The sequence below is a fragment of the Simochromis diagramma genome, unplaced genomic scaffold, assembly GCF_900408965.1.
Source record: "Simochromis diagramma unplaced genomic scaffold, fSimDia1.1 OVJJ01000123.1, whole genome shotgun sequence".
NCBI classification, from domain to species: Eukaryota; Metazoa; Chordata; class Actinopteri; order Cichliformes; family Cichlidae; genus Simochromis; species Simochromis diagramma.
Window position 1 is genome coordinate 1,330,574 of NW_024386778.1, and position 25,239 is coordinate 1,355,812.

The 25,239-nt window shown below is 41.0% G+C and overlaps 2 protein-coding genes and 1 long non-coding RNA gene across 13 annotated transcripts in view; 1 reads left to right on the forward strand and 2 right to left on the reverse strand.

The window, feature by feature from the left end:
* LOC120720571 overlaps window positions 1-25,239 on the reverse strand; it is a 914,567-nt gene that overhangs the window by 628,976 nt on the left and 260,352 nt on the right. The window lies entirely within an intron of this gene.
* Window positions 1-25,239, forward strand: part of auts2a (activator of transcription and developmental regulator AUTS2 a) — a 327,329-nt gene that overhangs the window by 158,663 nt on the left and 143,427 nt on the right. The window lies entirely within an intron of this gene.
* On the reverse strand, window positions 9,935-15,646 carry LOC120722426. The gene is made up of 3 exons (XR_005693455.1): window positions 11,017-15,646; window positions 10,593-10,641; window positions 9,935-10,522 (listed from the first exon to the last, which is right to left on the reverse strand). It is a non-coding gene; the product is annotated as an uncharacterized LOC120722426 (long non-coding RNA).

Below are 25,239 nucleotides of genomic sequence, written 5' to 3' on the forward strand. Positions count from 1 at the left end.
GATTATTTACGGATGAGAAGTAAAAAAAGAGCCGCCAGGTGCTAAAAAATAAAGCTTAGACTCAAACGTTAGAACAGGCTTTTCCCCGCAGCACGCCGTGTAATAAATACTCACAAAGAAAACGGCGCCGTTACAACTTATGTCTAAAAACGTATCGTTTCATGCATCGGTTAAAACACTCGACTCCAGCTACACGACGCGCAGCTGGAAACACTTCACGCAAGTCGAGCTGCCCGAGATTCACAGAATTTACAGAAAATGTTACATTTGTGATTTATATCGTTATCGGACGATAGATGTTTTATATCGGGATATGAGATTTTGGTCATATCGCACAGCCCTAGTGTACACCCACCCAACAAATTAGGAAAGAGTCTCATTTTGTAATGAATTCATCAAACAAAACAAGGATCAGTAATTTAAGAAGTGCGAAAAGTCACGTTTTATGTTGGGAATTGTTACCAAAACAAAATTCCAAGATTCACTGTTTGTGCTTTAAGTTCATGAATTGCATTTAGTAAAGCCGCAGAGACACACAGCTCTGCAGGTGCTGCTGTGTGAGAACAGATGATCTTAACATTTAACTTTTGCCGGTGCGTGTCTGTTAATGTGTGCACTTTCACCACTTCTCCTATCGAGCTGGCCATCTTTGTATTGCTTGTTTTTCATATATCTCAGCAGGGTGAACAAAGCCCGTTAGTCTTCCACACTGATGGTGTTTAAATATAGTCTACCTGTAATACTGCACATTGCTCTGATTTTCTTCCTCTTGAATGCAAAGCCATGTGGAACGTTTTGTTTCATCAGTAAGGACGTTTGTGTATTCACTGCCCGTCTCCTTGATTCCCCCACAGCCTGATTTTTACCATATTGCAGAATTTTGATGAACTTACTCAGGAATAAAATTGTCACAACCTTTCCACCTTTTATCTTTTCTGGTATTCTGCTGCCAGATGACCTGAGCTGATTTAAAGCCTCAGCGTTGCATTCTTCTGCTTGTGTCTGTGATGAGTTTATGTCTCACATATTCCCACGTTTAATCTTGAACTGTTAGTTTTCTGATCCTTTCGTGCTCAAAGAGGAGAATAGGATCTAAATTGTGAGATAATTTCTTTGGCCTTAATTGCATGGCTCCAGCGTAAGCTGTGCAGCTCTCACCAATCCTTTTAGAACTACTTAAATGTTCCGCTTGGATGTGGATTAGTGGATAATGGGCCCAGCAGCAGGCCAGGTACAAGCTATTGAAGTGTTCCTGAGATAGCCTCGGCGGGCCCTTGGGGTAGAGGGGGAGGGTTCATTGTTGGTGTGACAGTTTGGCTGAGTGGATTACATGCAGTTTAGGGACTGTATTGGATTGGGGCTGTGCCCAATTATCCTCTTGGATTGGATTGCAAGTGAGTAACCTCCTATCCCAATTTCCAGTGCACCAGGTGAAGCCTATAGGATCCTGCTGCTGCACATTCTCAGAAACCATTAAGCCAGTGAGCCCAAACATAAAGTAGTCATGTTCACAGCAGGATGTGATGGCAAAAAGTCTTGTCCCCACTATACCTCGTCTCCAAACTGCAAAGCTCAACATAGATTTATGGAGTGGAAAACTACTTTTGCTACCATTCGCTGTATTTTGCCCATCGAACACTTTGACACTAAATTTCACAGAATCCAGAACATATTTAAGTGTTTGAAAGAGAAACCTGCTTGAAGGTAGTATTACAGGTTTATAAGGTCTGTGAAGAAACCTATCATTAGGTTAATCTGGCTGCACCAACAGATCGTTATTGTCCGACTTTTTGTTGGAAGACTTTTCAACAATAAGGGACTTTTTACGGTGGCCCTGAGAGGCCAAACAGACTGCAACTTAAGAAAACACCAGCAATAAGAAAAACGCTGCAAAAGCACACACAACACAACGGAAATGGGAAAAGACTGATTACCAAAAGCACACAGGAAGTGTTTCTGGGGAGACAATAACCTGACGGACCAGTTGCAGGAACCAAAATATGCTAGGTAAGTGTGTTTTAATCTCTTGATTCATATAATACTGATGACGGATTTTTAGACTAATAGTCAGGCTAACACACTTACCTCTCATCTTTTCTTTCCTCACATAACCGACATTTCTTTTAAGTGTCTCCCGGCGCAATTCTTAGCATATTTTGGTTCCTGCAACTGGTCCGTCAGGTTATCTTTTACCGTAACTTTAAGTCTGACAGTAATATTCAACTTAGCTTCCTTTACTGTACTAATAACGTCAATAACAAAACAGTTATGAGTCTGTTTGTGTGACATGGCATGCACACGAGAATCTCAAATGTTGTTTTCTTTAAAAGCATCCTCCCCACACATCTCTGCCCTGATAATGGATGCCTGGTTGTTCATAATTAGTCATTTGAGCCGTCGAGTATGCGCTGTGGTGCATGTATGCGTTATTATGCGATAAAATAATCACTTGTGTCCATTCTTGACTGCACTGAAACTTCATTGTTGCTTTCTGGGTGAAATGGCTGATTAATTAGACAAATCAGTCGTTTACATGTTTGGTGTGATTAAAAGGGCTTGTCTCATTTTCTTTTGGTCATAAAAGCAACATCTATAAACATAATAAATAACAACATTTACATACTTTCCTTCAGTAGAAACATTATTTGTGGACTGTATAACATACTACGTCATATTGCTAGTACAATTTTAATTCTAAAAAAGATTTTTACTGGCAAAAGAGCTTGCACAACCTGCTGTCACCCTCTCTTCTTTCTTACTTTTTCCTGGAAACTGCAAGTGGATAACAGCAGTCCTCTGGCAGTGCTCATCTGATTCCATCAGGAAGAGGAAAAGCAGCACTGGCCCTTGGGAATACTGTGCCTGAAAATGGTAATTTGCCAGCTCTAGCAAATCCTGTGAGAGCAGGGAAGATGAAGAGTAGACAGATTTCACTTGCTTTATTTATTAAATTTGATAACCGGTACAGGCCTCCAGAGAGGCAGAAACATTCTGCTCCATGTCATTTAGAAGGAGGAAGAGAATATGGTGGAGATCCGTCTAAGACCTCCCAATCATTCAGCTCGGATCGCATTAGGCATCACTGAGTCCACAGCCTCATTCATTGGTGTGATGCAGCTCTTGTCTGTCAAAGTGAAAATATCCTATTCAAAGGCCTTTGTATATGTAGAGGTCTTGTTTTGGCTTCTCTGTTTGTGGAGCTAAATCTTTCATTGCAGGGTTTAAGTCCATCCAATGCAAGAAGACTGACTTCACAGTCGGATTTATTCGCTTTAATAGACCAAAAGTGTTGCCTTACTTGTTTTTATAAGAGTGCGTGAACGTGCCGTGAGCTGGCATTTTGGTAAAGAGGAAGCTAATTGATTAGCTGACAAGCAATGTTTGGTGTCAGGCAAGCAAAGAGACTAGCTCAAGTCTTTGCTTCCCCAGGCTATTATTTAATACAACTGTGTTGTTCTCAGCTTCCTCCCTTTGTCCAGGAAAACTCACTGCCCTCTCAGTCCTCAGAAAGCTCCTCAGGGACACTTCACACAACTCAGAGGGGAGGGGGGGGGAGACGAACATAGCCACAAAGCCATACTTGAGAGGTATCGCTTTGCAATCTGCCCGTCTCCCAGCTCTGGCGTCTCATTTGTTCTGTGTGCTGATGTGCGTCAGGGCTTCGGGGCAAGGTGATAGTCTCGGGGGACAAGCTGCAAAGGAAAGTTACCTGAGGAGATAAGACAGTAAGGGGGGGGAATCCTTTTTCTGCACTGTGGATCTTTGTGTTTCTGCAAAAGACACTAGCAGCAGTTTAGCTGCAGAAACTTGGCTGCAGAGCCAGAGGTCCTTGAATGGGTTGGCGTTGAATGGCTCAGGTCCTTTGAATATCCTCTCCTTGAATAAGAGGTCTTTGACAAGAGAGGGCTTTGTGATGCTTCTGTGCTGCTTTGCCGTTATCGGCGCTGCTGGCTCCATGCGCCGAAGAGCTGCAGCTCCTGTTGCCAGTGTCTCTGATGGCGCTTGTTTCTGTTCACGTTTGAGGTCATCATTGAACGGCATTCTCGATCACCCTGTGATTTTAGGTAATAATGACGTGATTGACCACACCGCCAGGCACTTCCAATTTTTAATCCCTCCCGCTAAATTCCTGAGCCTCGTAATTCTTCAAATTATAGAAGCTCATATAGTTTTTTTTGTAATTAACAAATCACAATTTAATCCACAGTGCATGACAATTCAATTTGTTGATTGCCCCCCTCCCCCTAAACCTCCATCTCTCCTCTATTTGGGAGTGAAAAGGAAAGAAAAATAATCTCGCTGAATGTATTAATTCAACATGATGAATCCTGTATTCAAGTCAGTGGAGTGAATAATTAAAATTAGCTGATAAAACTTTCAGCAGAATTACTTTGCCGAAATTGCTGAACAGATGTGTCATTTTAATGAAAATCCACAGCCAAGCTCCTTTCCCCTTCCCCTCTGTTGGATAAAAATATTATTCCCATGGCACATTCTTAATTTGGTGGTAAATACACTCACAGCCGTCTCCGGAAGGGTGGGCGGGAGCGGGCTGAGAGCGAGGAAGAGCAACTTGTCACACTTAGTAACTTGATTTCTCCCCCTGCATGCAGTAACAGCAATCTACAGTAATTCACAGCACTCCATTGTTGCAGCAAGTCCCAAGGAGGACTTATTAAAATGCAATAATCTCCCTATTTAAACAGAAACAATAACCATTAGAATTCCCGCAGATCTAAAACAGAGCGTAAGCCCCCATCTGCTGTGAATGATTAGAGTCTTGACGAGGGAATTTAATTTGCAACATTCAAAGATGGGAATCTGAGCAGATCTCTCCTCCGAGACTCTCACCCTCATACTCATTTGCCTCTCGCTTTATTTGTCTTTTTAATTATTTATTTAGCTGCCACTAAAGTTGCTCTAGAGAGGAGGCATTGGATGCGCCCAGGCTACACAACAATGTACTTTAGTGCAGCCCTTTGTAAAGCATTTGTTCTGTTGTGTATATACATGTATATATATCATCCTGCACTCAGTTCAACGTGCAATAAAGTGAGAGGGGAGTGCATGACAGGCAGGGTGGTAGTTATCCTTTTGTATTTTGTTGCGTGCACACATCCTCTATCACACAGCGCATCATAGAAACTGTCTGCCTACATCTGTATGAGACGTTCTTAAACAACAACAACAGCGTGTTAGTGGCTCTCTGAGGCTGGAAAAACAGTGCTTTAAACAAAATGCTAGCAAACCCAAGTATGGTACATTCATGTCATTTAATTTTATACAAACGACACTTAGGAGTCAAACTTTGTAAACCATATTTTCCGCACTATAAGGCGCACTTAAAATCCTTTAATCTTCTCAAAAATCGTCAGTGCGCTTATGTATGAATTCTGGTTTTGCTTACTGACCTCGAACCGATTTTATGTGCTACACGGCGCACAGCAATGTGTCTTAATGTTTTAGTCCGACTTTGCTGAGCTACGAAGCCGCACCGCTTGATGGATTGTTGGAGCATTACGGCTGTCGTAGTCAGGAGCCTCGCAGAGGAATCTGGGTCCTAAACGTCGTCTGTTTCAGGTCCCAAAGTCACACAACACTGCAGCATCACTGAGAGTTAAAAACTGTCTAAATTCTTTCATCTTTAATAAAGTGATATATGAATGGTGTAACAATTAAGTTTAACATCCAGACATCCATGAAAACAGAATTTATTACATTTAACAGAGTTAGAAGTTAGCAGGAAGTTAGCTCGCTAGCTTCCACCTAAGCATGATATAGCATGTTCTGACTGAGAGGTTTCTGAAAGAATTCAAACGTACAGCTCTGCTGTCACTTCCAACATAAATGAAGACAGAAAAATAAACAGCAGTGACGTTTGTAGGGTTACTGAAGTTGGACTAGCTGGTATATAATGATGTGCTACGTGATCGCTAGCGACACAGCTATGTTAGCATAAACACAGTGAAGCTGGAGGATGAACGCTAACTTTTTTTTCCACTCGATAAAAGTTAACGTGAAGGTTCCCGATGGTTAGAGACAAATGCAATCGCATGGCAGGATGCTGTAAACGGACCAAACTTCAGTCAGGAGAACAACTGAGATAATCCATCCACAGGACCAGGTTAGTCATTAATATACTGCAACAACATGGGACTAGAGCAGCTGCAGAGGATTCAGCATTAATGAATCAATGGTACAGAAGTGGAGGAAGCAAGAAGAATGAGTTGAGGAAAGTTTGACTCATCTGACTGTTTGGTTTCACTTAATGTGCCTTATAATCCGGTGCGCCTTATGGTCCGAAAAATATGGTAATTGTTTAAAATGATCTTGCGCACTAGTTTTCCAGAGTTTTTTTCCCAACATTGGTTGCTTTTCGCTCATTTTCATCAATCCAGCCATTGACCACAACCAGTTTGGGAATGAGGAGAAAGGACAAGAACACTGAAGCGAAAAACAAACTGTTGAAGAGAGTAGACCAAAGTTACTGACATCAGCAGTGTCATGTAACACATCACGAGTAAAAAGAGTGGCATGAAGTAGAAATGCTCAGTGCGTCATGGGAAGTCACCCACCAGCCTGAACCTATAGCAGGGTAGCTGAGGGTCATCCGATCCAATCTTAGCTTTAGCAAAAAAAATGACAGTTGGATGTGTCTATTTCCTGAACCCAGACTGGAAGTTGCTGCCTCCCATTCTTAAACACAAACCTTCAGACTGTTAGGATCATATGATGCTGTCAGGCATTTAAGTTGTGGTGGGGGTCTCACCATTTGAGGTTATGCATTAAAGGTGGAGGATTTTTTTCAGTGCATTTCTGGATTTAACGGGAAGCCAGTGGCGCGACGCTAATGTGGTAGAAAAACTATCTTCTTATTTAGTACCTGTCAGGTCTCTAGATGCTGTATTTTAGGACAGTCTGATAATAAAGATTACAGTTACAAAGAAGCACTACAGTAATCCAGCCTTGGTCTAACGATGCATAGAATAGTTTTTCAGCATCACTCTCAGACAGGACGTTTCTAATTTTGGCAGAATTGCACAGATAAAGGATGGGCGTACCAAATCTTTGGAGCGTTACTAGAAGCTAAGGTAAAGTATCTGGTACGACCATGTTTCTGAAATACAGAAATTTAAAATAGAAAATTAAAAAAATCATACAGGCCTTTATGTCTCTAAGACGTGCCCCTGGTTTAATCTGGTTGATGTTAAATCTGTGAACCACATGTAGCTCTTTCAAAGGCTGCTTGTCCCCAGCGATACGTTAGCAGTAATCGTTTGATGGTATCTCCGCTAGAATGCGTATTTCTTCTCTTTTGTATTAAATGATGATCAGTACACAACCTTGCTCTAACCCTCCCTTTTGGATTCCGAGTGCATCAATCCACTGAAGCAGTAGTTTTTCATTATTTCAAATAAAGGAGAGCTCCACCCTCAGTATTCAGTACCTTAGCAGGCTAAAATGTAGCAGGTGCATTGCTAAATATACGTTAAAAAGTGCCTTACTCTGCAAGTTTCTGTATTCCCGTGGGCTCCTTGTGCTACTGATCTCTCTGCCTGGTATCATCCATTTCTGGCTGAGAGTTCCAAGCGAATCCTAATTCCTGTCTGTGGTTACTGGTACACCCTAGAGACTTCAGATAATGAGCTTGGGGGTTTCAAAAAAGTAGAGTGCCAGTCTCAGAAGGTGTTGTTGAGTTATGGATGGGGGGTGGGGTGTTGGAGGGGTTTCCACTGGAGCCTCCAGAGACCCAGTTAGGACCAGACCTTTGGCAGAAGGCACATTATTTCCCAATTTGAAAGGGAAGCTGTGCCATTTTGAATAGCATCTAATTGGCACTTGGTGGAGGAAGACATGAGGGGAAACATTTTACTCATACATTAGTGCCAGCAAAAGGTCTTTTAAATGTGGTAATAGCATAACATTTGTTACTGGAAGAAATCACTTGTGACTTATTGCAACTCGGACTAATATAGAAACGGAGAAAAATGCGTTTGCTCACATTTTACTCATTTGATTTTTGTTGCTTTTGATGTAATAACTTTAGATTCAGTCACACTCTAATCTCGTATTTTTTAATTTGTAACTTTCCTGTTTTCTGAGCAATCACTGCATGTACCATGTTACATTACCACGGCGATTACCATGGCTACATACATGTTAGCTTCATCTGTAGCCAGGTTGGTAGCAAACGCACAGCTTTTCTGTTCATACATTGTTAGTGACTCTGCTTTGCAGAGAAACAACACTCTGCTCATTAGGTGCAATTAACTTTATTATTTCCAAACTGAAGCTTTTTGATTAGAAGTGTTTGCCCCGTCCACCGAGCGTTACCATTAGCAGTACAGCCACAGCTACCATGTTTTTCTCCTAGAGAGCAGCATCTCATTCAAAACACGAGTCACACTTGTTTGCTAAAACACTCCTGGGTCCCTGGGTTTAGCTCGAGGAGAGAGGCTAAATTGTTACACTAGCTCAGTAATATGTAAAGATAATGAGCACCATCATTAGTTCACACATTTCTTCTGACAGCAACATGAACAGTGAGACTGAAAGCAATTTGAATATTTCCTCCACATCATCTGATGATGTTCTTTTAGCACTGTCAGTGTCTCAGTCGCTTTGTTGCTGCTCGTTCCAGATTGTTGTTATAAATCTCTCTGTTCCAACAAAGCATTAAATAACGTTAATGATAGATGCATAATGTTACGCAGTGTGACGTCCGTTATAGCAATATTGGATTCAATTATACAAAGGAGTAATTTGGGCAGTGGAGGAAACGTGGACCTGCAGATGTGAGTTCAACTGTAGAAAATCAGTTTTTGATAGAAAATGTAACTGTGTATCAAGTTTGCATATAAAATATGTATTTGTAATACACAAAGTTTCATTTTTATGTCTGTCGCACAACAATGTGAATCCTTGACTTTATAAACTGTAAGTCAACTTTTTCATAGATAAGGCTTGTCTTACTTTTTCTTAACCATGAACTTGATGTGATGTTATTCTTCCTATTATAACTCGATTATAATTCATAGTGTAACTAAATAATCTGTTGAATAAATAGAATTTTATCGTGCCACCATATTTCCATTTAAAACGTAAGTACGCATAATCTATCTTGATAAAGTTACGTGAACATGACATAAATTTGTCGGTTACATTTCCTTTAATTATGTAGCTTTAATTTATTAACCTCTCACTGAGTCCAAATAATTGGATTTAGTAAATCCAACAAAATCTGTGTTCATTTACTCAGCATCTGTCAAATACTTCAAAGCAACAAAATTTGCATTATTATATCAACTATTATGTACTTTGTGTAACAAGTGTCACTCTTGTTGAATGAAGTAATACAGGGTTAGAAAGTATTATGAATATTAGATTCAGATAAATGACATAATTAACACACGTCCAAAGAAATGGAACATTTCTCTGTAACTGGCACCAGTTCACAGCATTATTGTCACAACCAGTTCGTCCCCCTTTAACACCTCTTTCAACCTATGACTCTGTTTATGCTATATTTTCTTCAGTTGCTGTTTACGCCCCACAAACCACAGAATTACTCAAAGGTTTAGTTTGTGCTGAGGATGTTCAGCACTGTCGTGGATGTGTATGGATGATACATGTTTGTAAAGCTGTTTCCATTATTGCTCTGGGTTCTGTGGAGGGATGAATTTAAGTGCTAAAACTGGTGAATCAGAATGAAATACCTGCACTGTGTTGTAACAGACACTAGTTTCACTTTTCTTTCTTCCATGTTGAAAACTTGAGTGTTTCTATTTTGTTGCTCTGGCTCTAAACATGCACACTCATTAGCGATGATATGCCAGATAATCTACTTTCTGAAACATAATGTGACCGAGAGTTGCAAAACTGGCTTCAATTTTCATTCAGTATGACTTGAAATGAGTGACTGAGACCATAAACGTTCTTCTGTAGGACCAGAATATTTTTTGCAAACACGTGTAGAGGCTTCATTTTACACCAGTGGCTTTCCAGGGTTTCTGAAAGTCTTTCAAAGTTTTTATGTTTTTTTTTTTTTATATCTGCTGCTTTTTCCACTCAATTCAGTCCATGTGTAGATACAACACATTACACACAACTTAGCAAAGAACCAATTTTTAACTAAATATGTGGAGGTCACCTGAGAAAGTTCAGGCTGAGCTGAAGACAGTTGCTCAAACCAAACATTGACTTTCAGGCTCATAAGAATGGTACAAAGATTCTGAATTGGTTACCTGGTTTTTTAATAAGTGTGTTAAACCAAATACCAAAGGTGCTGACTCCCATCAGTCTTGTTGTTTTGAGAGTTTGTGCCTGGGATGACAATAAATATCTTTAAACGTGTGTTTAGGCTCTGCTGGATAACTTAAGTCCAAACAGCAGACCACACGTCTGTGCGGTGCTAGCCGAACCACTGAGAACAGCGACTGGGCGTCTTCTGGCTGCACATCTGTGTCACGTACGGCTGCGTCACTGTTGTCTTCATCATGCCGTTAGCCCCCATGTCTGAATTCTGTGTGATAAAAACACAAATCTACTTTTAAAAGAAGAAATTATAAAAGTAGAAACATTTCAGAGTTTACCTTAATATCAGTTTTCAAGAATCCCACAGATGGATGATCCTGATTTGTCCTGTAATATAGAAAACAGTTTTAATCTTTGGCAATATAATGAATTAAAAATTGCACCATTCCCCGATGAACACACAGACACTGCATGCATGTGCACAACAGTGTGGTTGCTAATGTTAACATAACCAGACTAACACTCCCACCAGTTTGAACCAAAGGAGATACTTTTGCCATATTTCTGATTGATTTACTAAAGCCATAACTTTACAATGATATATCATGTAAATGCGTAAGTATGTATCAGTTATTGCATATCTCAGTGTCACCATGCACTGTGCACAGTAGGCTCTAGTGGAGTCCAAGAACAATAATGAGAAGCTCACTCTAAGCCCAAGTACATAAATGTGCATCTGCTTTGACATGTGTAAAAACTTACTGTGACGAGCAGATGAAGGACGCGCCTTTATTTTGTGATGTACATCTATAAAGACAAGCATATTGCAACACTTACATTTTAACTGTAAAACACACACAAAGAGCTCTAATTTCAAACTTGAGGCATGTGTTGTTGCTGTAATATTAACCAGTGAGAGAAGTGGGTTTGTTCCGATACTTACTGTATTGAAAGTTTGGGAGCGTGGGCTTAACCGTGCACTATCTGCCTATGATCAATTTGAGACAGCATGATGTCAACATGATGTCAAACAACGTAGCATAGGGTTGAGTTTAAGTAAAGGTTTATTAACTACATTTACTCATCACTCCTACAGAAATGAATAGATTCAGGTCTACATTTATACACATGCATTACTTACCCTTGATATTAAACAACTGGCAGCTCTGAAGATGTGTCAGCTCGACAACCTTCCCTCTGCTTTGATTGGAGCATGTGCAACAGTTAGAGATCCAGTTGATCTAAATCATCTTTGAACCATATACAAACAACATTTAATAACCGTAAACATAATATATTTAGAGTAATCAAGCATTTTTAAATCGCATAATCAAACAAGTGCCTTAGTTGACTTTTTTGACTGTGCATATGTGAAATAAGGCACCTTTGGGATGTGCTGTGTGATGCTCTCATGGACCAAATCCTGGGGAATGTTTCCAGCACCTTGTTAAATTTATGCCATGAAGAATTCAGGCAGCCCTGGATGCAAAACGTTTTCCAATCTGTACCTAATGAAGTGGCTGTTGAGTGTGTTGTATCTGCTGGTGTTGATTAGTAGATTAAGAAAAAGTTGAGAGTTTTGCGATGTAAATGGAGTAGAGTAAATGTAAAGTTAGTGCTCATCCTTGGACAGTCGGGTGATGAAACGCTGCATGTTTCAGGTTTGCATGTGTGCCTTTAGACCAGCTGTGCTGCATCCTCAGAGAGCTGGCTTTGATTTTCTTTAAAAATCTTTTTTAATGTGGGTACCTAAATATTACACGGATTCCTTTGATGAATAATTCCTCTTGAATAGCATCGCGTCCTTTGTTGCCTTTTCGTACTCTACTCATCCTTTCCCTTTCAAGATGAGCAAGAACAACAGCCTCCAAATCAAATAGTTGCCATAATGTGTAAATTGACTGATCTCAGCCAGCGTACCTCCACGTTCCACTCCTCATCTACTAAACCCCTCGCTCCCTGCAGCTTCTGATGCAGTTAATTAATGAAGGAAGAAAACTGGAAGTGCTCTCTGCAAAGGTAAGGTAGGGAAACTCAGGTGGCTCTGCTTAATGAGGCTAATTATCCATTGTGGATGTCCAATCCAGTTGGGCTTTATTTTGATTGCTTTGATTAATTACAACACACCGAGTGCTACTCTTACAGCCTATTAGAATGGCAGAAAATGAAAAGCACTGCAGCTAACTGCTAAAGCAGCAAAGGACTTGCGTTCAGGAGAATATCGAAGGACTACGGGAGAATCCCGAACGTCAGCTTTTTTGATCCGGGTCAAGTGCAATTTAGTAAACTTACCCAATTGCTTCATTTTACGAGTTAACGTTTTAGCGTCTGATCAAAATCTTCTCATTTTTATATTTCTTCACATATTTACCGTAAAGAAGAAGGCAGACCTTTCCACTGGCAGCAAAAGCTCTTTATCAGACAGTTTTCATGGTATTTAACTGAGCTGTAGAAACTGAGTGTTTTCATTCTGCACTCAGCTGACTGTGACATTAATGCCACCTGATTGGACGAGCTGCCTGCTTGTGTTTCGTCAGTGCAGTATGTTTAAATATCGTGATGAGGTATGCGTCTTTGTGTTTCCTCACCGAGAGGTTGATGGTAAATGCATCAATCGTTAGCTTTGGTTACTTTTGCTCGGCTTTGTTTTTACCATCTTCAGTACCTCGTATGGTTGTTTATGGCATTTTCTTGGATACCTATTGAAAATGGCACAAATCTCATTTATCGTGATAACGATTACGTGATGTTTTCTAATAAACGTGCATAAAGTCCTCATTGGAAATCAACTTCTGTGGAACGTGACGGCCGCTGACAGAAATAACTGAGGACGACGTTATTGCAAATCGTAAAGCAGGTTATCAGTCCGTATCGTATTTCCCATGAGCGCCGCTAGTTGAAAGGTTTTACAGTGACTCATGCATGCGCTTAACATCAGTGTAGCAGAAAATAGTCGAAAATCTGTCAAGATTTATGCTCTTAAGGAACAGATTGTCTCCACAGCCATTTGGCTCCAACATAGTGTGGAAAATCATAATGAAGAGAGGCAAGTCGGGGGAAAGAAATCTCGACCTGAATTTTGTTGGTTTGGTGACAATGAGAAAGATAAGTGCTTTTGACAATTGTGAATGATGATCTGCCACGGGCCTGCGAGCTGCACTGCAGCTAAATTACCGCTGTCACACACACTTTTCACGATGGCCAACCCTCCTGCGAATCACCTAATGTGACAAATCACAACCTTAATTCTTCATTAATTCACGGGGAAAAAGGAGGATTTGGTCATGTAATTTTTCCCTCACGGACGGTTCAAGACTCCAATAACCAGCCGTTTACAGCTGACTGAGCAGGAATTGCTCCACCCCCCAACCTCTACCCTCTCTTCTCCTCCACTTTTTACAACATCGACACGGTGGCTGTGAAACCTAGTGATGCTTACAGCCAGACTTATTGCTGTGGTTATCTTTAATGACTTTGAAATGTATTGGCCTCGTTAATAAGCAGCGAGGTTATCAATTCCTCTAATTAGGCTGCGTGCTCCCCGAAGAAATTTCACATTAAAGAGCCAAAAGATGAGTCAAGCGAGGGTGGGGGGGTGCAGAGGGTTACACAGTGCAGTGGGAGGTGGTGGTGGTGTTTGGAGCCAAATTTCAAAGCCCGTTACCCCGTCTGGGAGGATTAGCATTAAGTTATTGTGCCCCCTACTACCACCCATCTCCCATCCGCCGCACTTCTTCCCTCTTCTCTTGAAAATGACTGTTTCGCTTAGACATTACAGCTAACAGCGGATGTGTCTGTGCGGGGGGTAGGGTGGGTTTGGCGGGGTGGGCTGGGTAGTGGTAATGGGACATGAGCACTGCTGAGGTGTGTAATACGATCAGGAGTTACTGTCGCAGAGCATTGATGTGCATATCTCAGGCTGACACGTTGAGGCCGCGGCGAGGCCATTTGGGTAAGCTTTATGTGGCGTTACGGGGCAGCTTCGGCCTTTTAGGTCACATGTCTGCCTTCTGTTTATGTCACGTTTCTGTGCTTAGCCTTTCTTAGCATCTGTGTGTTATTTATTTCAGAAAAACTAAGAAAGTATTTTTGTGACGATCATCGCCGTCTGAATGTTCCTAATTATTCATTTGAGCCGTCCCGTAGGATCCACAGGTAAAGGTGGAACCGTGTCTTTGTGACTTTCTGCTTGTAATGTATTTGTGTGTGTGCACGTACACTTTGTACACACTCTTCTACTTGTGTGTCACCATTCATGCGCAAATGTGAAAATAGAGATTAGCCATAAATGGTTCTAATTTATTTGTGCTGCAGCCCAAGCAGCCAGACTGAGCTTCCTGCAAATTTATAGCCAAATGTCACTTTTACATGATGGGTTTGTAACAAATATCTGCTGCATATTGTTAAATTAATCTTCCATTTAAAATTAATGGAGTTAGACTCCCTGGGTTCAATGTAATTTGGTGTTCACGGGCAGCGCGTAACGCGGTGTGAATACAGAATGAGTTGCGGCCAAACGGCCTAATCTTCCATCACCTTGAACCTGAGAGGAGAGGACGCCTCATCCAGCAGTGGCTAATGAGATTGTGCTCACCTCCCGGGAGAAAGAGAGACAGGGAGGGAGGCAGGCGGGGTTTGTTGGGAGGGAGGTTGGATCGACGGAGGAAACGAGGACGGATGCCTTGAAGTACGCCGGTGCGGGGAAAAGGAGAGCGGGAGATGTATAGAGCAGGCACCTGATAGCAGCTCGTAGCTTCCACCACTTGTCTTATTTTGTTCAGCTCTAAGTCGTGCAGGAGGACGCGGCTGATGTATGTATGAGAGCCGGGGCACGTTCAGATGAAATGACTTCTATATCATTATTTCACAATCCTCACCTGGCCGTGACAAAGACAGAGGACATATTTCACAGTTAAGGATGCAGTACTCAGCGGGACTGTGTGTCTCTCCATAATTCATACAATGAGGAAAGATTCCCCTGCACAAGCCAGGCCATATTATTGTGGAAGAAACCACAGGGGATAGCTTTCCTCTATCACATGCTTCTTATACAGCAGGCTCACCTTCACTCGTGATATTTAAAAAAGTCAATTTGATGGTAAATTCTGTTCTTCTGAGCAAAATCAGAAGCGTGTGAAGTTCTTTAATTCTTATTTCTGCTGCCTGTGCGCTGCATTGCCCTGCAGCAGACAGAGCCAGCACTTAGAGCTCATACGGTTGGTTTTGGATGAAGGTGTAGCTTTCCAGCTCTGTGGTTTAACTGTCCTGCAGTGCCATCACAAGATTGTCCCACAGTAAAGCCCATGGACATGCATGACAGAGACATCATGCAATACTTAAAAAAAAGATTTTCAGGGAATATTTCCTCATCTCTAAAATATTGGAAATTATGTAGCAAACTGTATACATTTGTATTTTTTAAGTGATAATATAAACAAAAACAAACTTAAATGCAAAGAACGTCGAGGTAAATTATGCTTCTGTGTGAATGTGTCAGTTTCATTAGTGATCAGTGTAGTTTGATGCTACCTGCTCGCAGCATCCATGAGTATGGATACACTGATTAGAGGTAAGAGGAATTGGCTCTGGATTAAAATACTGTTTACAGATGTATACAGATACTTCTATTAAGCCATGGAAGGAAAAAGGAAAGCAGCTGTTAACGTTCTGTGCAAGGAAATGTGTCCTTTTGAACACGGACACGGCACCGGACGGTACTGGAATATGTGTCATTAGACTTCCTAACATGCAAGTTACATAGTCGGGACAATGGGTTTCATAAAATATGGGAGCCATTTATGGTGAACGCTGGTTTGGGTATTGGCACTATTTTCTCCCTGGTTTAATATAAGCATGCCACTGCTACCTTACATGTGTGCTAACTTGATCTCATAATCAAAGTGTCTGATTTTCTATTTGTTTACTTGTATTTCTGAGCCGGGTTTCTGTTTTGTTCTGTTGGTTTTGTTGTGTTTAATGTTGGTGTTATTGAAAAAGTTTAAAACTCAATAAATACATGAAGAGAACCAAACCATGCCCAGCACCACGTAGCTTCTCTATTAGCACTTTTCCTCCCTTTGGCTGTTCTTTTTCATTTTCCTGGCTTGCAGATACTAATTTACACACCTACAGTCTCGTTTGTTTGTTCATTTGTTCATTGATTCTATTGATCTGCTCTGTTGATTCCTTATGCTAGCGTATAATCAGTGCACCTTGGTCTTGCTAGTGTTGTGTAGAAGCTGAGCAACATGTCCAAAGCCTTAAAATGCTGCACATTATCCAAAGCTGATGCTCTCAGGCCCCTCCTCCCTAAGAGGAAATGACGTGTTTCCACAGTTCTCAGCAGCTAATCAAACACACGATGTGCCATCCATCTCTTAGCATGTCTTGGTGATCTTTCGTGTCTCTGAGGCACTACTTCGCTCAGTGCTAGCACCGTTTGACCAATGTGCTGCTGCCGTCTCTCCCTTTAGGAGTCAGTGGCTCAGTATAGATCAGCAAACGAGTTGCTGTTGAGCCAGCGTTAAAACAAGGTGAAAGATTTTGCATTTGTCTGTAAAAAATTGATCTGCACAGTTTATACTGATAATCACAGCCCCTCCCCAACTGCTTTTATGACTTCCTCCTAGGTCAAAATGTGTTGAGTGGGCGGTGGGTTATAAAGTTCCAGCTGGGAACATTTGTTTAATTACTTAAATCCGTCCGATCAAAGCTTTTCCAGCAATTATCTCAGTGCTTTCAGGTTCCTAACAAAGCAGTACATGGATTAAAGCAGCTGGACTTGCTCACAGCAAACATTGCCCTTTACAGGGTCAAATGGGGGTTATTAACATGTGAGCTCAGTGTGTAGGTGGTGTATTGAAATTGCCAGCAGATGTGTTTGGCACGGATAGACTTCTTAGCAGTCGGGCATTAGACAGGCATTAAAAGAGAATTGCAACCTTAAAATTAATCTTACAATTGAGGTTTCATTGAGGTCAGCTCTGTTAATGGAGTTAAGTGCATTTATCTAAAGGCTTATAAACCGTGTGCTCACTAAAGCAAAGCTGCATTCACACTGGGACATGACAATCACAGACCATACAAACTCAGGGACATTAAACTTTGAGTGAATGTAGGCAAAATAATCCCTGAGAACCCAGCACACAGTTTGCAATCAGTCAATCAATAAATCAATCAATCAATCAATCAATTACAGAGCTCACTGATCTGTAACTTGGATACTAATCTGCCTGCAAGATCCCCCTGCTCAGGAAGGCACAGTCTTAAGTTGGATGGAGGAACATTAAGGTTCTTTATAACTTTTATGTAAAGTGATTTTTTCTTGTCTCTCTCCTTTAAACTGAAACTACCATAAAAATTAGAGACTAACAAATTGAGCAAGAGATCAACTAATTATTTCCCCCATTTATTAAGCGAGTTAAGTCTGGCTGTGATCGGTCCTGGGGTGGCAAATGAAACCAAGCTTTCCAAAACATGTTGTTAATCAGGTTTGTAAAGCTTTGTTCCCCTTAATAAATGAAGTCATCATTTAAAGTCTGTGTTGTTGTTGTTTTGTATTTACTTTTTGATTGTATTAGAATTTTTGGATGATGTGAAATGTGTGTGACAAATGTGCAGAAAAGTAAGAAATCAAGGAGATACTTTAAGTTGATTTTAAAGCAGGTGTGTATCAGCATGCATTACTGTTATACAGTCAGAATGATTTCAGTTACAAAATAATGAAGCATGTTGGTGGTTTTTGCCTCAGCATTTATAGTTTATCAGCATGAGGAGCACAACCTTGTAAACTGTCCATGCAGAGCTTCCTGCTACATTCGGCTTGTTAAAATGCTCGTCAGTCTGGGAAAACATGAACTGCTTGATTTGTAGAAAACGTCTTGGACTGTAATGTGTTGATCATCTTGTTTTGTTAGATAGATTAAACCACTGGGTGGGCGTATCGGGTGTCGGTTTAAATCCTATTTGTCAACTCGATCTTTCTCTGTGGCTTCCTCTAAGTTCAGATCCTCCGTCAGCTCTCTTGCCTATGGGGTGCCTCAGGGCTCTGTCTTGGGACCATTGTTGTTTTTGTTGTATTTACTCCCTCTTCTGCAACTTCTTAGCTCTTACTCTGATATTTCATATCATTGTTATGCAGATGATATTCAGCTATATATCTCTGATGTTTCTAAGCTCCAAATCCTGCAGTCCTGCTTAGATTCTGTTAGAGATCGGCTGGCTGGTAATTACCTTCAACTAAATGCTGATAAAACGGAAGTCATTGTCTTTGCTCCTGAGAAGTTTGTTCCCCTCGTGGTTAAAAATCGAGGCTCTCTTGCTTCTTATATTAAATCCTCCATTGGGAACCTTGGTGTTACACTTGATCCAGCTCTGACGCTGGACACGCACGTTAAATCTTTGGTTCGCTCTTGTTTTTACCATTTAAGAAATATCGCTGAGTCCCATTGTGTCACGTTCTGAATTGGAAATGATTATTCGTGCTTTTGTTTCATCTCGCTTAGACTATTGTAATTCCTTGTTTACTTGCTTGAGTAACGCCTCCCTGGAACGACTGCAGGGTGTTTCTGAATGCTGCTGCCAGGCTTCTGACAAAGCATCACAAACACTCCCATGCCACTCCCCTGCTGATTCAGCTGCATTGGCTCCCTGTCAAGTTCAGGGTCCAATTTAAGATCATAACCATGACTTATAGGGCCCTGCACGGTGTAGCTCCAACTTACTTAAGTGATCTTCTTCTTTCTCATCACCCCAGCAGGTCCCTGAGGTCTTGTGACCAGGGGTTGCTGGTTGTCCAGCATACAAGGTGAAAAACAGAAGGTGACAGAGCGTTTGTATCAGCGGCTCCCAGACTCTGGAACTCGCTCCCTTTGAGTTTGAGATCTGTGGACTCAGTCACGTCTTTTAAAAAGCAGTTTAAACTCGCTTTTGGTTGATTTTGTTTTGTTTTAGATTTTAATGTCTGTTTTCTGCCTCTGTAAAGCACTTTGTGATTTTATCTTGAAAGGTGCTATATAAGTACAATTTTACTTTACTTTACTTACTTTAATGTAGAAGCTGCAGCTGCTGTCAGCTTTCAGGAGTTAAATCTCTGCAGCACCATCAGATACAGAAACTTAGCTCCTCACTGTAATAGCTGAATAAACAGGCCATTGCTGTGCAATAAAACTTTTTCAGGGCCTTTGTATTTATTTGAAGAGTAAAGTTTTATCACACTGCTGTAAACACAGCTTTGCAATAAACATAAACAGCTATAGTGGATCGGCTGTTTTTGTTGCTGTGCCAGATGTTTGTTATAACCGTTACAGTTAAAAACATCAGGCTCAAGAACATCTGGTCTGCATCCTGACTGCTTAAACCATTCAGTACGTAGATGATGGGTTATGGTTGCAAATTGATGTGTACTATACAGTATATGTGTCTTAGGAAGTTACATATTTGGATGAGGAGACATTTGATACAGGGTCTACTGATGAAGCCAGTGTGCTATATTTTGACTGCACAAACTGCACACAAGGAGTTCTAGTTTTGTAGATGCACAAATGTTGATATTCTGTGTAAAATGTTTATAGAATAGAAGCAGGGATTTGTAAATTGTGTAAAATTCATATTTAATTGACAGTGGTGCAAAACAACAACTGAAAAGTTGTTTTTCAAAAAAAAAAGTGGTTCTCTTGAATTTGACGCCAGCGTCGTCTCACAACTGCATTAACATGTATTATAACCAAGCATAATAAAAGTGTGTCAGAGGTAAAGACAGAGCCGACCACTGTTGAAGCACCACTCAAGTTTAACAGCTTAACAACCACGAGTTGTAACCATGTTTCTTAATGTAAAATTGCAAAGAATTTGATTTTTATTATCAGGAATACAAAATTTAACACTTAACAACATCCAAAGAATTCTTTGTAAACAATCGTCAAGGGCAGAAATCAAAAACATAAATGATGGTGTAGAAATCTGTCATGTAAAGAAAAAACAGCCACATGTTCTGATGTCACAGGTCAAAGATCAGCAGTAACTGCTGAGCTCCACTCCCGCTCATCCCTTTGAGTTAGCCTTAACCTATTATTCCAGCAAGTTTCGCTACTAATTTATGTTTCCTTATTAGATATAAGGCTGCGTATCAGAGGTGATGTTAGCGTGATCCAGATGTTTTAGCCAGTTATACATGAGTGTTACAGCATCTTAGTTTTGTTGAGCTGTTTCTTGCAGCACTGAACATTACTCGTGATCTCCTCACAGTAGATTTGTGGCCACATGTATTTTCAGACAAAAATACCGTTACTGCCCTGCAAATCTCAGAAACAGTGCGTCCAACCGGACACCCAGGATGGCATTACCTTGGCCTCCTGTGAGGAGCCTTGGAGACTTTAACTGGCACATTGAACACATATCTAGGACTGCTTATTTGTGCAGCATTTCCAGAATTCGAAACATCCTGTGTTGAACTGTTGGTGCATTTTTATTAATGTTTTTGCTTCTACAGTAGGATGGACTATTGTAACTCGTATCAGACTGTTCTAAAAGCTCCTGAAAATCCTTCTGTTGGTGCAGCCACAATCCTGCCAAGGACCAGACAGAAATTGCAGTTTTAGAGCATTAGCTTCTCTTCATTGGCTTCTTGTTAAATCCAAAAATCCTCCTCCTCGCACACACAGCATTGAATGGTCAGACCATCATATATTAAAGTCCTCTATCCTAATAGAGCACATTGAATTGAGTTCAGGCTTACTGCGTCCGTGACGGTAAAAAATCGAGGGTTTGTCTTACACTGATTTTATTGTGCAACAGTAAAGCAGCCTCCCTGCTGGGATCACACTGTAGTCCTGCACAGTTTTTAGCTTTAAGTTTGTTTTTTTGTTTATGCTAAAATAAAGAAATGAGGGAATTAATTATTTGAATTTGTACGTTTGCTCACTTACAAGAAATCTACAGTCTTTTTGATGGAGCATCAGGCAGGATGTCAACCAAAAATCCAGAAAAACAACACATTACATAAAAATTCTAAATTGATTTTCATGCCGTTGAGTAAAATGAGCCCCAAGCACAACGTGACTTAGTACTTGGTGGTGAAACCCTTGTTAGCAAGCACAGCGGTAAGAAGTTTCTTGTAGTTGGTCACCAGGTTTGCACACATCTCAGGGGGGGATTATGGTTTCTTGGCTGCTGCTTGGCAACTCAAAGCTTCAGTTCCCTCCACAGATTTTCTGGAGACTGGCTAGGCCACTCCATGACCTAAATTTGCTTCTTTAGCCACTCCTTTGTTGCCTTGGTGGTACGTTTTTAGTCATTGTCATGCTGGAAGAGTTATCCACAACACATCTAGTGTTCTGGCTGAATAAAGGAGGTTCTCATCTATTATTTTAAGTTGTCCTGTGACCCCAAACCATAATGGTTCTTGTATGTGTGGATGGTGTTCTTTGGTTCATACTTTCTCTTCCTCCAAACACAGTGGGTCGAGTTGACGGCAGAGAGCTTGATTTTGGTTCCATCAGCACTTTTGCTCAAACCCTCTGAATCATTTGTATTTTCACCGACAGTTTTAAGCTACTGCTGCAAGATTTAAATCGATTGGTGTGCTACCAGTGCTGGTGGTGACTGTGGTCCTAACCTCCCTCAAGTCATTGACGAGCTCCTCCTGCGTAGTTTTAACAAATGAAATCATCTTCACCCTGTGAGGTAAATCTTACATGCAGCTCCAGACTGAAGGCGACTGATGGTCATTTTGTATTTCTTTCATTTCTGAACAGCTGCTCCGACGTTGTCACCAAGCTTCTTCTTGATGCTCGTGTAGCCCGTTCCAGCCGTGTGCAGGTCTACAGACGTATGACCTTTGTAAGCTCTTTGGTGTCGCCCTGAATATCATGGAAGAAACTGATTCTGTGGACAAATGTGCTTTATACACATTATGAGTTGGATCCAGAATATCTGTGATTGCTTGATTGTAATCTATGGGCACACACAGTCAGTCTGTGGTAGCCAGAATTCAAATGCTGATTTCACTCAATGACATGCAAATCAATTTCTAATTTTAATGTAACAACTTTTCTGGATTTTTGGTTTGTTTTCTGTTTTTCTTCATTAAAATTAAACTAATATGAAAATTAGAGACTGTTCATTTCTTTGTAAGTTCAACAGGGAATCAATCGAATCTCCTCACTGTATGTTGCTAATACTGAGTACTGCTATTTTTTTATTTAATTTTCTCAAATGTACGTTAAACCTCTAAATTTCACTTAGACCAGGGTTATGTTTTAGATAAGAAATATATTCCTTAGCATACAGTCAGGAGTAAGAGCAGGTGCTACTTATTTGACTGACAGAGCTTTGGAGTTTGAATCATGCTTTTCTGAAAATTCAAAGAGAGTCTCAGAGTTAAAGCTCGAGGCTGCACAGAAACCAGTTCATTCAGCAGCCTCGGCTCTGCTCAGTATTAAGTCGTCAAAGCTGTTGTTTTCACGTTTCCTGGAAGTGTTACTCGTCATGTGTTCTGGAGGATTCCAGCTGAAGGCTTGGAAAGTTTAAAAGGCAGACAAAATAGTTTTCCTTTGATGTCTCCTTCGCTGGCACCTTCCATCTTTTTAAATGATTTGAGAACTTTCTGTTGATGTTCAGCGTGCGTTCGTACTGAAACGTTTCTTTCCACAAGCCTTCAGCTTATGACTTTCACCTTGTTTCCCCAAAACATCACCTTTGACTCTTCCTCTCTTACATCTGCACAGCCCTAGGCTCTACCCAAGGCTGTTTTCAAAGCCGTGTTAGCAGTATTAAACCCACTTTAACAACTGAAATACGACCAGAGCTATCCTGGAAAAAAACGTGTAAATAATACCATTTTTGTCTCTCAGCAGGTGCACAGTTGACCTTTCCTTTTAGATTTCACTGTTTTCTGAATCACTGTATTAATATAGCATGTAAATGATTCTATGTATTGATGGAGCCTGCTCTTTACTGACAGCATGTCTGTTTTATGTAGCAGCGAAAGACTTGACCAGATTAAAATCTCATCGCTGTATAAGAGTGTCTTTATTAAATAACACTGAACTCAAAATCAATGTCACAGCCAATGGCAGCATTCAGAGGATGATGTTGTCAACTCCTCGAGATTCCCCAAGGAAACATGTCGAACATTTCAAAAGCCTTCCGAGGGCGTATGGGGACGATGAATAATTGCATCTCTTCACCAAGTGAACGTGTGATAACATCGACTCCTATCAAATTTAACTCGCTTCGTTTTTCGCATGCACTCTTTTCCTTTCCGAGCTTCACAACTTGTGATTCAATGACCTGCTTAATGATCAGCTCTTGGGAGTTTCAAAGACTAAGTACAGATTCGCATTTTGAAACGCAGGCTTAGCAGCAGCAGTCTCCACTGCCAAGAATGGATTTTCCCTGGTGCCCTGACGGTGAAGTAGTTAAGCTCCTCGTTGTAGCATATCCAAGTCTTTATGCTGCGGTCTGCATTCCTCTTTTTTCGTTCAGTCTTTCTAATGAAAACACCAAACGAAATCACAGAGTTTGTCTTATCCCATCCTGTCTGCTGCTTTGTGCTTACTGGAAAAGAACTGGAATGCTTTTAATTGCACAAAAGTCAGAGCTAGTGACACACCAGAAACATGCTGGTTATTGGTGATCCCACACTGTGTGTCAACTCCCTGCAGAGGAACCAGGTATTCCATTGCATAATGTGAGGAAATTGTCCTCAGCTTACACTTGAATCAAAAGGAAACAGGAGGAAGAGGCCTTGAAACATTTATGAGATGTGACGGATCCGACCTGTGGGAAAACATCCCTGATCTGATTGTCGAACTTGGAGTGGACCTACTGTGCCCCGAGATGCATGAAAGGCTACTATTAGACCGTGAGCCTCAGTGGTTTTCCTAATTTATATCTCTTGTTGCTGACGCATACTCCTGTCCAGTGGAAAATACTGCAGCCTTCCCAAGTGAATAGCCTGCGGGTGACAAATAGCTCCTGCTTTACACTCCATTTGGTCTGAGGCAGCTCACGCCCTCCTCCCTGTCTTCCCCCACTTCCATCCTTGAGCTTCCATCATACCCTGCCCCTCCTGTTTCCTCTCCAGGCACTGACCTTTCAGATGATGCCTCTCCTGGCCTCCCTGGCCAGTAGCTCCCCTGGGAGCTATAATGGACTCAGTGTTAATTGCCTGTTGAAGGACAGAGGCAGTCCTGCACAGGCTGATTGCAGACTCCCTCGGGAGTACAGATGTCTGTTTGTGTGATCGCTGCTCTAATGCAGCACGGCTGGAGAATCAACCCAGCATGTGCTCGCACACATATAGACCAACACAGTTCAGCTCATTCACAGTGTGTGAGTGTAAGATGTATGGTTTTGGATAGAGACATCAAATTGTTTTGCTGGTGCAGGGTCTTGTTATATTGACAGACACTCGCCCTTTTAGTCGTTTGCTAGTACCGTTTCCCACAGTGTGACCCACTGCATGGATTTAAAAACATCTTTTATTTGGGTGAATTGAGCTGGATGTGAGGTCGACTTCTTTAGCTCTCTGATTCTTGAGGGTCACTGAAGTAGGGCTGCCACAAAGTGATAGTCGACTAGTCACCGATTATTTTTGCGATTAGTCGACTAATCAGATCATCATCCATTGGACGTAAAACTACAGCTTACTGCACCAGCAGCATCTGCTCTTATATAACTGTCATTAGCTTACAGCTTTAAGTGTTTAAGGTATGTGCTAACTAAAAATAAAGACTAGGTGATAGTTTAGATAAATTTTAATGAAATCTGCAGATTGTTTTTAATAAACTCAGCCGTCTGCTCCTTGCTATCTAAAATATAACAGGACACCGGAGTAAATTCTCGAGCATCTCACACTTCTGATAATCAGCTGTCTGCTTGACGTTTATTCAGCTGTGTAAAAACTATAACTTTAATCTCAGCCAAACCGATTTACTCAGGAACAAATAAAATACTGAAAAAAGCCAAACAATAACATTTTTA